The 14409-nt window shown below is 38.2% G+C and overlaps 1 non-coding gene across 1 annotated transcript; it reads left to right on the plus strand.

Annotated features, from left to right (window-relative positions):
- Nucleotides 1-3669: 3669 nt before the first annotated feature.
- On the plus strand, nt 3670-3777 carry LOC112739953 (small nucleolar RNA R71). The gene has a single exon (XR_003170886.1). It is a non-coding gene; the product is annotated as a small nucleolar RNA R71 (small nucleolar RNA).
- Nucleotides 3778-14409: the final 10632 nt, after the last annotated feature.

A 14409-nucleotide genomic window follows, 5' to 3' on the forward strand; every position in this document is an offset into this window, starting at 1 on the left:
TTGGTTTAGCCGCTTAGGCCAGGATATTATTCCTTTAGGCCCTCCTATCCACTGATGCTCAAAGCCTTGGATCCTTTTTATTACCCTTGCCTTTTGGTTTTAAGGGCTATTGGCTTTTTGCTCTTGCCTTTTGGTTTAAAGAGCTTTTGGCTTTTTCTGCTTGCTTTTTCTTTTTATTTTTTTTAATGATTTTTTTCGCCATTTTTCTTTTCTCTTTTTTTTTCTGTAAGCTTTTGTATTCACTGCTTTTTCTTGCTTCAAGAATCATTTTTATGATTTTTCAGATTATCAAATAACATTTCTCTTTTTTCATCATTCTTTCAAGGGCCAATATATTTAACATTCATAAACAACAACTTCAAAAGACATATGCACTGTTCAAGTATTCATTCAGAAAATAAAAAGTGTTGCCACCACATCAAAATAATTAAACTAGTTTCAAGGATGAATTCGAAACCATGTACTTCTTGTTCTTTTGTAATTAAAACATTTTTCATTCAAGAGAGGTGATGGATTCATATTCATAACTTTAAGGCATAGATACTTAGACACTAATGATCATGTAATAAGACACAAATATAAATAAACATAAAGCTCAAAAATCGAAAAATAGGAAAATAAATAAACAAGGAGATTAAGGAATGAGTCCACCTTAGTGAGGGTGGCGTCTTCCTCTTCTTGAAGAACCAATGGTGCTCTTGAGCTCCTCTATGTCTCTTCCTTGTCTTTCTTGCTCCTCCCTCATAGCTCTTTGATCTTCTTTAATTTCATGGAGGATGATGGAGTGCTCTTGATGCTCCACCCTTAGTTGTCCCATGTTGGAACTTAATTCTTCTAGGGAGGTGTTGATTTGCTCCCAATAGTTTTGTGGAGGAAGGTGCATCCCTTGAGGCATCTCAGGGATTTCATGGTGGGGAATTTCTTCATGCTCTTGTTGAGGTCCATGATCTCTTATTTGCTCCATCCTTTTCTTAGTGATGGGCTTGTCCTCTTCAATGAGGATGTCTCCCTCTATGTCAATTCCAGCCGAATTACAGAGGTGGAAGCAATTGCCTTCCCTTTTCTCTTTCTAGAGGTTTCTATGGCCTTAGGTGCCATTAATGGTTATGGAAAAACAAAAAGCTATGCTTTTACCACACCAAACTTAAAATATTTTCTCATTCCCGAGCAAAAGAAGAAAGAAAGATAGTAGAAGAAGAAGAAAATGGAGGAGATGGATGGTAAGGAGTTTTCGGCCAAGGGTGAATTTAGGGTTGTGTTGTGTGAAAATAAAGAAGGAATGAGGGGTTTATATAGGAGTGGGAGGGTGAAGTTTTGGCCATTAGGGTTGGGTTTGGGAGGGAAATTAGTTTGAATTTTGAAGGTAGGTGGGGTTTTTGGGGAAGAGAAGATGGATGTGAGTGGTGAAGAGGTGATGGGAAAGAGTGATTGAGGTGATTGGTGAAGGGTATTTGGGGAAGAGAGTTATGAAAATGTGTGAAGAGGAGAGAAGAAAAAGTGGGGATCCTGTGGGGTCCACAGATCAAGTGGGATCAATGACTTAACATCCCTGCCCCAATTAGGCATGTAAAACGCCCTTGCTATGCAATCCTGGCATTTAACGCCAGACTGCTGCCTGTTTCTGGCGTTAAATGCCCAAATGCAGCTTGTTTCTGGCATTTAACGGCAGGTAGATGCTTGTTTCTGGCGTTAAACGCCAGCTTGGTGCTTGTTTCTGGCGTTAAACGCCAGACAGATGCTTGTTTCTGGCGTTTAACGCCAGCATGCCTCTCCTCCACGGTGTGCTATTTTTAATGCTATTTTTTATTCTGTTTTTGATTTTTTTTCAGTAGTTTTTGTGACTTCACATGATCATCAACCTAAAGAAAACATAAAATAACAATAGAAAAAAAATAAATATAATTAAATAACATTGGGTTGCCTCCCAACAAGTGCTTCTTTAATGTCAATAGCTTGACAGTGAGCTCTCATGGAGCCTCACAGATAATCAGAGAAAGGTTGGAACCACAAAACACCAAATTTAGAGTTTGAATGTGGGGGTTCAACACCAAACTTAGTATTTGGTTGTGGCCTCCCAACACCAAACTTAGAGTTTGACTGTGGGGGCTTTAGTTGACTCTGCAGTGAGAGAAGCTCTTCATGCTTCCTCTCCATGGTTACAGAAGGAGATCCTTGAGTTTTAAATACAAGGTAGTCCTTATTCAGTTGAAGGACCAATTCTCCTCTGTCCACATCAATCACAGCTCTTGCTGTGGCTAGGAAGGGTCTTCCAAGGATGATAGATTCATCTTCATCCTTTCCAGTGTCTAGGATTATGAAATCAGCAGGGATGTAAAGGCCTTCAACCTTTACTAACACATCCTCTACTAGTCCATAAGCCTATTTTCTTGAGTTGTCTGCCATCTCTAATGAGATTCTGGCAGCTTGCACCTCAAAGATTTCCAGTTTTTCTATTACAGAGAGTGGCATGAGGTTTATCCCTGACCCAAGGTCACATAGAGCCTTCTCAAAGGCCATGGTGGCTATGGTACAAGGTATTAAGAACTTTTCAGGATCCTATTTCTTCTGAGGCAATGTCAGTTGATCTAGATCACTCAGTTCATTGATGAGTAAGGGGGGTTCATCTTCCCAAGTCTCATTACCAAATAATTTGGTATTCAGCTTTATGATTACACCAAGGTACTTGGCAACTTGCTCTTCAGTGATATGTTCATTCTCTTCAGAAGAAGAATACTCATCAGAGCTCATGAATGGCATAAGGAGGTTCAATGGAATCTCTATGGTCTCTAGATGAGCCTCAGATTCCTTTGGTTCCTCAGAGGAAAACTCCTTGTTGATCACTGGACGTCCCAGAAGGTCTTCCTCACTGGGATTCACGTCCTCTCCCTCCCTTGTAGGTTTGGCCATGATGGTTAAATCAATGGCCTTGCACTCTCTTTTTGGATTCTCTTCTGTATTGCTTGGGAGAGTACTAGGAGGAGTTTCAGTGACTCTTTTACTCAGCTGGCCTGCTTGTGCCTCTAAATTTCTAATGGAGGACCTTGTTTCATTCATGAAACTTAAAGTGGCCTTAGATAGATCAGAGACTATATTTGCTAAGCTAGATGGATTCTGCTCAGAATTCTCTGTCTGTTGCTGAGTGGATGATAGAAAAGGCTTGCTATTGCTAAACCTGTTTCTTCCACCATTATTAAAGCCTTGTTGAGGCTTTTGTTGATCTTTCCATGAGAAATTTGGATGATTCCTCCATGAGGGATTATAGGTGTTTCCATAGGGTTCACCCATGTAATTCACCTCTGTTATTGCAGGGTTCTCAGGATCATAAGCTTCTTCTTCAGAAGATGCCTCTTTAGTACTGTTGGATGATTCCTTCAATCTATTCAGACTCTGAGAGATCATATTGACTTGCTGAGTTAATATTTTATTCTGAGCCAATATGGCATTCAGAGTATCAATTTCAAGAACTCCCTTCCTCATAGGCATCCCATTACTCACAGGATTCCTTTCAGAAGTGTACATTAACTGGTTATTTGCAACCATGTCAATGAGTTCTTGAGCTTCTGCAGGCATTTTCTTTAGGTGAATGGATCCACCTGCAGAATGGTCTAGTGACATCTTTGATAGCTCAGACAGACCATCATAGAATATATCCAGGATGGTCCATTCTGAAAGCATGTCAGAAGGACACTTTTTGGTCAGTTCCTTGTATCTCTCCCAAGCTTCATAGAAGGATTCACCTTCTTTCTGTTTGAAGGTTTGAACATCCACTCTAAGCTTACTAAGCTTTTGAGGAGGAAAGAACTTGGCTAAGAAAGCCGTGACCATCTTACCCCAAGAGTTCAGGCTATCCTTAGGTTGAGAGTCCAACCATATTCTAGCTCTGTCTCTTACAGCAAATGGGAAAAGCATAAGCCTGTAGACCTCAGGATCAACCCCATTGGTCTTAACAGTATCACAGATCTACAAGAATTCAGTTAAGAACTGAAAAGGATCTTCAGATGGAAGTCCATGAAACTTGCAGTTCTGTTACATTAGAGAAACTAATTGAGGTTTAAGCTCAAAGTTGTTTGCTCCAATGGCAGGAATTGAGATGCTTCTTCCATGTAAATTGGAATTTGGTGCAGTAAAGTCACCAAGCATCTTCCTTACATTGTTATTATTTTCGGCCATGTCTCCTTCTTTTTCGAAAATTTCTATCAGATTTTCTCCAGAGAGTTATGCTTTAGCTTCCCTTAGCTTCCTCTTTAGAGTCCTTTCAGGTTCAGGATCGGCTTCAACAAGAATATTCTTATCCTTGTTCCTGTTTATATGAAAATGAAGAGAACACAAAAGAAAATATGGAATCCTCTATGTCACAGTATAGAGATTCCTTATGCAAGTATAAGAAGAGAAGAATGTAAGAAGGAGAAGAGAGAGAGGGAATTTCGAAAATTAATTAAATCAAAAAATAAAATTTAAAGTTAAATTTTGAAAATTAAAATTGAAATCAAATTAAATTAAAAATTAAAACAATTAGTTAAATAAAAGGGAATTTTGAAAAAGAGGGAAGGGATTTTCGAAAATTAGAGAGGGAGTTAGTTAGGTAGTTTTGAAAAAGATAATAATCAAATAAAAAGTAAAGTGGTTAATTGAAAAAGATTTGAAAATCAAATTTGAAAAGATAAAAATTTAGAAAAGATTTTGAAATTAAATTTTGAAAAAGATGTGATTGAAATTTAATTTGAAAAAGATTTGAAAAAGAATTTTAAAAAGATTTGATTTTGAAAGTTAAAGTTGATTACTTGACTAACAAGAAAAAAAAAGACTTGATTTTAAAATTTAAAGATTGAACCTTTCTTATTAGGCAAGTAACAAACTTAATATTTTTGAATCAATCACATTAATTGTTAGCATTGAATTCGAAAATATGGAATAAAAATAAGAAAAAGATTTTGAAAATTAATTTGAAATTTTCGAGAATATGAAAGAAAAATTGAAAAAGATTTGATTTTTGAAAAAGATTTGAAAAAGATAAAATTTTTAAATTGAAAATTTGATTTGACTCATAAGAAACAACTAAATTTTAAAAATTTTTGAAAAAGTCAACTCAAATTTTCGAATTTGATGAGAAGAAAAAGGGAAAGATATTTTTTTGATTTTTGAATTTTTAATGATGAAAGAGAAAAACATCAAAAGACTCAAAAGATGAAAATTATGAATCAAAACAAGAAAAATATGCAAGAACACTTTGAATGCAAAGATGAACACCAAGAACACTTTAAATGTCAAGATGAACACCAAGAACTTATTTTTGAAAAATTTTCAAGAAAAGAAAACATGCAAGACACTAAACTTAAAAATTTTTATTCTTTAGACATTAATGTTTCAAGAATGCATATGAAAAATAAGAAAAGACACAAAACAAGAAAATATGAAGATCAAACAAGAAGACTGGCCAAGAACGACTTGAAGATCATGAAGAATGCAATGCATGAAATTTTCGAAAATAAATTTTTTTTAGAAGATTAAAAAGATGCAATTGACACCAAACTTAAAAGTTGACTCTAGACTCAAGCAAGAAACACAAAAAATATTTTTGATTTTATGATTTTGTAAAATTTTTTTGTATTTTTCGAAAATTAATTGGGAAAAACGAAAAAAGAAATTTTTTTTATATTTTTCAAAAATAAGAAATAAAAAGCTTAAAATTAAAATAAAATTACCTAATCTGAGCAACAAGATGAACCGTCAGTTGTCCAAACTCGAACAATCCCCGGCAACGGCACCAAAACTTGGTGCACGAAATCGTGATCGTTCATTCCTTGGTAACGGCGCTAAAAAACTTAATACGCACGTTCATAATTTTATTTCTTTTTCACAATTTCGATACAACTAACCAGCAAGTGCACTGGGTCGTCCAAGTAATAAACCTTACGTGAGTAAGGGTCGATCCCACGGAGATTGTCGGCTTGAAGCAAGCTATGGTCACCTTGTAAATCTCAGTCAGGCGGATTCAAAAGGTTATAGAGTTTTAATAATTAAAAGATAAATAAAACATAAACTAGGATAGAGATACTTATGTAATTCATTGGGGAGAATTTCAGATAAGCGTATAGAGATGCTTTCGTTCCTCTGAACCTTTGTTCTCCTGCTGTCTTTATCCAATCATTCCTACTCCTTTCCATGGCAAGCTTTATGTAGGGCATCACCGTTGTCAATAGCTACATCCCATCCTCTCTGTGAAAATGGTCCAATGCGCTGTCACTGCATGGCTAATCATCTGTCGGTTCTCGATCATACTGGAATAGGATTTACTATCCTTTTGCGTCTGTCACTACGCCCAGCACTCGCAAGTTTGAAGCTCGTCACAGCCATCCCTTCCCAGATCCTACTCGGAATACCACAGACAAGGTTTAGTCTTTCCGGATCTCAAGAATGGCCGTCCATGGGTTCTAACTTATACCACGAAGATTCTAATATCTCAGACTCGGTCCTCTGTATTAGATATCTAAGAGATACTCATTCTAGCTTGTTTGCATGCAGAAAGGAAGTATTTGTCAGGCACGCGTTCATAGGTGAGAATGATGATGAGAGTCACATAACCATCACATTCATCATGTTCTTGGGTGCGAATGGATATCTTAGAGAAGGAATAAGCTTGAATTGAATAGAAAAACAGTAGTACTTTGTATTAATTCATGAGGAACAGCAAAGCTCCACACCTTAATCTATGGAGTGTAGACACTCTACCGTTGAAAATACATAAGTGATAAAGTCCAGGCACGGCCAAATGGCCAGCCCCCAAAACGTGATCAAAGGATCAAAAGATAATCCAAAGATGTAAATACAATAGTAAAAAGTCCTATTTATGCTAAACTAGTTACTAAGGTTTACAGAAATGAGTAAATGATGCAGAAATCCACTTCCGGGGCCCACTTGGTGTGTGCTTGGGCTGAGCATTGAGCTTTACACATGTAGAGGCTTCTCTTGGAGTTGAACGCCAGTTTGTAACCTGTTTCTGGCGTTTAACTCCACTTTGCAACCTGTTTCTGGCGTTTAACTCCAGAATGCAGCATGGAACTGGCGTTGAACGCCAGTTTGCGTCATCTAAACTCGAGCAAAGTAAGGACTATTATATATATCTGGAAAGCCCTGGATGTCTACTTTCTAACGCAATTGAGAGCGTGCCATTTGAAGTTCTATAGCTCCAGAAAATCTACTTTGAGTGCAGGGAGGTCAGAATCCAGCAGCATCTGCAGTCCTTCTTCAACCTCTGAATCTGATTTTTTGCTCAAGTCCCTCAATTTCAGCTAGAAAATACCTGAAATCATAGAAAAATACACAAACTCATAGTAAAGTCCAGAAATGTGATTTTTATTTAAAAACTAATAAAAATATACTAAAAACTAACTAAATTATACTGAAAACTATGTAAAAACAATGCCAAAAAGCGTATAAATTATCTGCTCATCAATATCTTAGTTTAATTCTAGTTATTGCATTTGGTATTTTGCATCTTTTGCAAAGTACATATTTTATAGATAGAAGTCATGATTGGATGATTTGAATAGCATAACACCTAGTCCAATTTTGTCCTAATTGTTCATGTTAATTTTTGCAATGTTGAAAATTAGGAATAGAACTAGGAAATTTGGGAAAAAATTGCATCCATCACAACATACATACATATAGGAAATAAGTTTCGTGAAACAAGAACAAATTTTCATGAAACCCTTCTTAGGGCGTGTCATTGATTGAATTGAAAAATTGTTTTTCAACTTGCATGAAGCATCCTTTTTCATAGAACATATAAAAGAGCTAGAACAACATACCTTGGAAGATTTGAGCTCTAATAGATGGTTGCACATTTTCAACCATAAAGTTTGTTCTTGTACGATTACACTCCTTTTTTATTGTGATCATTGATTTGCATGAATCTATATGTCCTATATTTGTTGTTTGATTGCATTTAGCATGATTGAGGCCATTCTTGTTATTGAACTCACTAACCTATATGGCCAACCCTTGTATTCACCTTTGTAACCCCTTTTTGAGCCTTTAAATTCCATTTTGTTCTAATGCTAAGCACATTATTCTCCCTAAAGTGAAAAACCATTGATGTCCCTGGATTACTCTTTGATTAGCTTGGGTGGAGTAGTGTGTATACTCTAAGTGTGGGGAAAAATTATTGGGAAACATTGGTGATAAGCTTATTTGGGATATTCATTGAGAAAACTTGGATAATAGAGTAATACTCATGCTTTCATTGTTCAAGACATATGCATCTTCTCTTGAAGACACAAAACAAGGAAATGTTCTTTAAAAAAAAGATATCAATCAAATCAAATCTTGTGCATAGTAGCATATGAAATAAAAAGCTGAATAAAGGATGCATATGTGTGTGTTTTGGAAAGAAATGCATGAGTAGATGTGAGATATGAGACAAATGGGTAGCTAGGTTGTTTTGTTATGTGTACATGGGATGATATAGGATTAGGTGGACACTTGATCTAATCAAAGATGTAATTTACTAAGTCCACTTGACCATATTGACCTTACCTGGACCCTAGCCCCATTACAACCCTCAAAAGACCTCATGATATTTGCTTTTCATGCATCAAATATTAGTTGATTGTTAGATGACTTGCAAATCTTTGAAAAACATGATTAAAGGAGAATTGAGTGATTAAACCCTAACACTGAGCGATTAGAGTGTAAACACATCCGGTGAGGGGTTCAATCGCTCAATTCTATGTTCTTGTTCCTTATATCATATCTTCTTGCAAGTTGTTTGGTTGTTGGTTTGAAAATCTCAATTCAAGTCTTTGGATTTTGGTTATATTATTATATTTCCTTACCTTGCCCTAAGGTCTTATCTTGGATTGATTGGAATTCTTTTGTTTTGTTTACACCAAATCAATAGGACATTATAGATAGATATATAGATAGTATATAGCATAGATACATGCATATAGATAGTGCATTCAATAAGTTGTTTTCCTTTTATCCTTCTCCTTTATATGTGATTAGTATGAGGACATGCTATTGTTTAAGTGTGGGAGAATTGATAAGTCCATATTTATTGGTATATTTTGACTCAAATTGGATGGATTTTAGCACATGAACTCACACTTAAGCACCAAAATAGCATACTTTTGTGTTTTCTCTCTAGATTGTATCTAAATGTGAAAACATGCTCTTTTGTGCTTATTTCGACTAATTTTATTCCAATTACCTTCCATTCGATACCTTGATGTTATTTGTGAGTGATTTCAGATGAATAAGGTAGGAATGACTTGGTGGGAATGGAAGAGGAGCATGCAATTGGGAGAAAGCCTGAAGAAAACAAGGAGGAAGAGCATTGCCATGCGTGCGTACGCACGAGGATGCGTGCCTACGCACGAAAAGGAAATCAACATGCGTGCATGCGCACAACCACCTGTGCGTACATACAAGAATCCAAGCAGAGAGAATCCAGAGCATCGCGAAGTGTGCGTGCACACAACCCTCTGTGCGTACACACAAGTGAATATTCAGCGAAGTGTGCGGACGCACACATCTGTGCATTCGCACAGGTCCCAGTGCGTGCCTTCATTAAAAATGCACGTGCACTTGCATTTTAGGGCTCTTTTGGCTCATTTCTGAAGGCTTGGATGCTAAAATCAAAGGCTATATGAAGGGAGCAACACCACCTATCAAGGCATTAGGTAGAATTAGATAGAAAACACATAGTAGGAGTAGGAGTAGGAGTAGTGTACATTAGGTAATTCTCTCTTAGGGTTTTAATTATGGTTTGTAGCATTTTATACTTCAATTTTGGCTTTGAATTTTGTAATTTCATTGTAAGTATTTCTTTAATTCCTCTTTTATTACACTACTTGTTCTACACTTTCTTGCATTCTCATTTCCTTTGTCAATATACACATAGTTTTTCAATTTTGAATTTCTAGTTATTGAATTTAATGTTTGATGCTTATTTTATGTTTGTTGAGTTGCTTTAGTTGCTTGTTATCATTTATGGTTTATAGCTTTTACTATTTTCCCAATTTTACCATGTTTTATGTTTATGCCCTCTATGTGTTTGATGAAATGCCAATCTTAGTTATGGGGTAGATTTCCACCCCTTGGCTTCGGGAAATGAGTTTATGGATTACTAGAGCCATAATGTCCAACATTTAGTGGTAATTCTTGGGAAGTTAGTTGATTCTTGTTAAAGCTAGCCTTTTATCAACTAGTTTAGTAAGTTGGTTAGAACTTATGGATTAAGGTCAATTATACTTGCTTGACTTACTCCTCGATGTTAGGGGTTAACTAAGCGAGATTAACTCATGATAATTATCATAGTTGTGGTTATGGCAAGGAAGGGATTCCATAATTCATCCCAAGTCAAGGTTTCATTTATGTTTTGAACCACTCTTTAATCACTTTATAGTTTTACTTGTTTATATTGCATACATAGTTCTTTTATTCCTTTATTAGTTTATTAATTGTAATTTTGTCTTGTTCTTTTATCTCTTTATTTGTTGCTTCTTCATTGAAAACCCCTAGCTTTCCACAACCAAAATTGTCTGCACTTGTTGTCACTAGTTCCTAGGGAGAACGACCCGGGAGTCTTAATACTCTCGGTTAATTTGGTTTGAATAGTGACATTATCTTGAATTGAAGTTTGATTGAGAGGATCCATTGCCGGTTTGGACTATACTCACAACAGAATTACTTTATCTAGTTTTCCGAATTGGCATAATTCTCTTCTATCAGTTAACTCTGAGAATATCCACCGTCTGGCGGTGGTGGGTGGTGGTGTCGCTGATAAACGATGATAGCTCAGGAAGGCTCAGCTACCGGCTCCTCAACTCTCTACTCGGCTACAACTACCGGCTCTGCTCTCTCAACCATTGGCTCCTCTGCTCTCTCCTCAGCTCTGTCAGCTGCTGGCTCCTCCACTGCTGCAGGCTCAATCTCAGGCTCTGGCTCTGGTGTATCCGGAGGGGGTGACCCATGGTCTCTACCCTCAAACTTTGCCACAATCCATTGAAAATGGTGCGCATTGCGGCGCTCATAGCGGTGGACGGCATGAAGAATCTCCCAACCCAGTTCATAAGGTGTCTGAAGTCGGGGTGCGGGTGTAGGAGGTGCAGGAGGTACTGAGGGCTCTACTGCTGATGATGGTGGATCAGTGGTCTTTTTCATCTTCTGTGGTGGTCCCTCATACTCGCCGTGTGGCAGGAATGGCTGGGTTGCTGACGTAAACAGAAGTCCGGTCTGTCGGACGTCGCTTCACTCCAGTTAAGGTAGCCAATCTGGTGATCATCGAAGGGAAGGGAATGTTGTATTTCTGCTGCTGGGTAACCTTCCACATCGAGTCTCTGATAAGGGGAAGAACAGAGATCCTCTTCCCCTCCAAAATAGCCCAAAGAAGCACAGCCACACGGACGCGAATATGAGTAGCATGCGTGCTCGGCAAGATGTAGTCGGCAATGATCTGCTGCCAGATCCTTGCCTCCGGAGTTAGGTCGGAGCACACAATGCTTAGTGCAACCGCATTCTCTCCCCTGCTGTATTCCCATCTGGCCTCAGGTATGCCAATCTTCTTCAGAACCACGTTCAATGAAAGCTTGCCCGATGTCAAGTCCTTCACTATCTGAGGGTAAGCATCACGGGCTGGAGGAATATGCGGAATCTGTAGAAGGGCCTCTAAAGCAGGGTCAGAAGTGTCTAGTGTGACACCTCTCAGAAAAACAGTTGTGGCGTCCCTTCTAAGCAGATTTCCGTAGAATTCTTTGACCTGGTTTTCATTGATTTCCACTGGGTCGAATCCTACGAACTTCCATTGGTAAAAATTGAGTCTGTCAAGAATTTGGTCCGCATATTTCTCTGATAAGTTCATCTTTTTCTTGTAGTGGAAGGCTTTTGTTTCCACTTTTTTATACTGTTCTTGGGCTTCCTGATTAATGAACGTGTCCGGTTGAGTACTCGGAGGCACAGGAGGAGGAGGAGCCAAAGGGTTGGCTTTCTCCTTTCCTTTGCAACACATCCTGAAAAAGACAAAAAAACAGAATACAACTCAGGAGAAACAGATAAAAATCACAGAAAGAAGGAGGAAACAATCAACAACTCAAATAAGAGCCAATAAGGTAAACAAACACTCAATTAAGGAAAACATATTCAAAGGAAGAATGTAGTTTTCCACAATCAAGCAACCTAAGTAACATAAAAGAAACTGAACAACGATTGAAGGACATATATGACTTAGGTGTAACAATACAAGTGAATTGAATCAAAGTTTGGTTATTACCTAATTGTGCATTAAAAGTGCAATATTCAATCAAAATTCAGCACCAAGGGAATAACCAATTTGACAATGATAAGCTCACTTATTCATGCTCAAAGGTGGAAAACAATCAACTCATGCAACCTTTGTTCAGAAAGCAATAAGTTGAAAAAGTTCAATTTGAATTGCTCAAAAATTTAAAGGAACAATTGGCTATATATGTGATCGGTTATGTCAAAACAACATGAATAAGCTATAACCTCAATTCACTCAACAAAATCAGTTATGTACTTATAATGCATCAACCGAGTAATCAAGACTGGAATTTCAAATCAAGTTGGTGTTTAAGCGAAAATGAGTAATAAGTACATAACTAAGCAACTTACCAGACTAAAGTAAAATATGGACAGCTAAGGTAACACCAAACAGAATAGTCATAGCTGTAAATTTCAGGTTCAGTTTGGTGTTTAAACTAGGGCAACATTTAGTGTATAATCAGAATTCATCATCAATCATCATCCAAAACTACGTAAAACTGCACAAGTATGAATTAAAATGCTAAATGAGAACAAAATTCAAAACCCATGTTGATTAGACAAGGGAATCAAATAAAAAAAAAACTCATTCAGGCAATATATCAAGCAGGTCATGTGCAAAAATTTCAGAAGCAGCAATTCAGTTCAATCTAAGCAGCATTCAACCCAGAAAATTTAATCAGCAAACATTCAACAGTATTCAATCCAGAAACATAAGAAATCAACTAACCTAAGACCTCCTAATCACTAAGACAGAATTGAAATGTAGTTAAAATAAAGAAAAAGAAAACAGGGGAATGGAACCTGCGTTGATGAGGGAGAAGGAAGAAGAGTGGCGTATGGAGCAGAGTAGTGGTGGTCGCAGCGGCACAGAAGTTTGCTGCCGCTGGTGGTGTTCTTCGCTGGAACTAGAAACGCAAATGGAAGGTTGGCGCCGACTAGGGTTACAGTGCAGAAAAAGAAGGGAAAAAGGGAAGAAAGAGAAGAAGGAAGAGAGAGAGAGGGTGGACGACGGTGGTCGCCGGTTGTGTGTTCGGGCGGTGGAAGTTGGGTGGCGGTCTGGTTCGGGTGGTTAAGGTTGAGTGGTGGTGTTCTTTAGTGTTTCAGAGAAGAAGAAGAGGGAAAGAAAAGAAGGGTTGAAATGAAGCTGAAGCGCCAGGGCGTCTCTCTTTTCGAATTAACGTTCGAAAAATGACCTGTGCGTACGCACAAGATCGTGTGTGGATGCACAGAAGAAAAAAAATGAAGGGTGTGCGCGCGCACAACAGCGTGCGGGCGCTGCGAGCAAAAGGGGTAACGCGACTTGTGCGCGCGCACGAAAGGGAAAAGGGGGTTGCGTTCCCACACACAAAGGGTGCGTGTGCTGCGAGCAGAGGGGGTGTCAAAAGCTGTGCGTGCACACACAGCTATGCGCGCGCACAGGGTGAAGTGTGCATACGCACGCAAGGTGCACGGCCGCACAGAGAGAAAAGGGGCAGTGTACACACGTACAAACCGTGCGCGTGCTGTGAACAGAGGGAGTGTTTGGGAGTGTGCGTGCGCACAGATTTGTGTGTACGCATAGAGACTGAAAAACAAGGGAACTGTGCGCGTGCACGGGCTATGCGTACGCACAAGACTCTGTTCCTGCAACAAAAATTATGCCTCTAAGGCACCAAATATGACATCCAGAACACGTTTTCAAGTCCCAAAACACCATAAAACTCTAAAAATACATTACTCCACTAAAATTACCTAACAAGCATCAAAATACAACTAACCAACCAAGCCAAACAACCAATTATTCATGAAACAAAAGCTAAAAGAGAGAAAGTTAGAAGGATATTACCCTGGTGGGGTGTCTCCCACCTAGCACTTTGGTTTAAAGTCCTCAAGTTGGACTTTTTGAGGAGATTCTTGTTAGGGCGGCTTGTGTTTCAACTCCTCCTTGAATCTCCAACTAAGTTTGCTCTTGATTTGACCTCTGGGGTTCCAAATGAATTACCTCAAACTCTTGAGAGACTCCAAGCTAGTAACTAGGATCCATGAGTGTTGACTCTTGAAACCAATTCCCGGATCCCATACTCTAGTCTCTTGTTCATCTTCTTGTTTATCTTCATTGTTGCACTTAGATGAACTTTGCCT

This window comes from Arachis hypogaea, chromosome 13 (genome assembly GCF_003086295.3).
Source record: "Arachis hypogaea cultivar Tifrunner chromosome 13, arahy.Tifrunner.gnm2.J5K5, whole genome shotgun sequence".
NCBI classification, from domain to species: domain Eukaryota; kingdom Viridiplantae; phylum Streptophyta; class Magnoliopsida; order Fabales; family Fabaceae; genus Arachis; species Arachis hypogaea.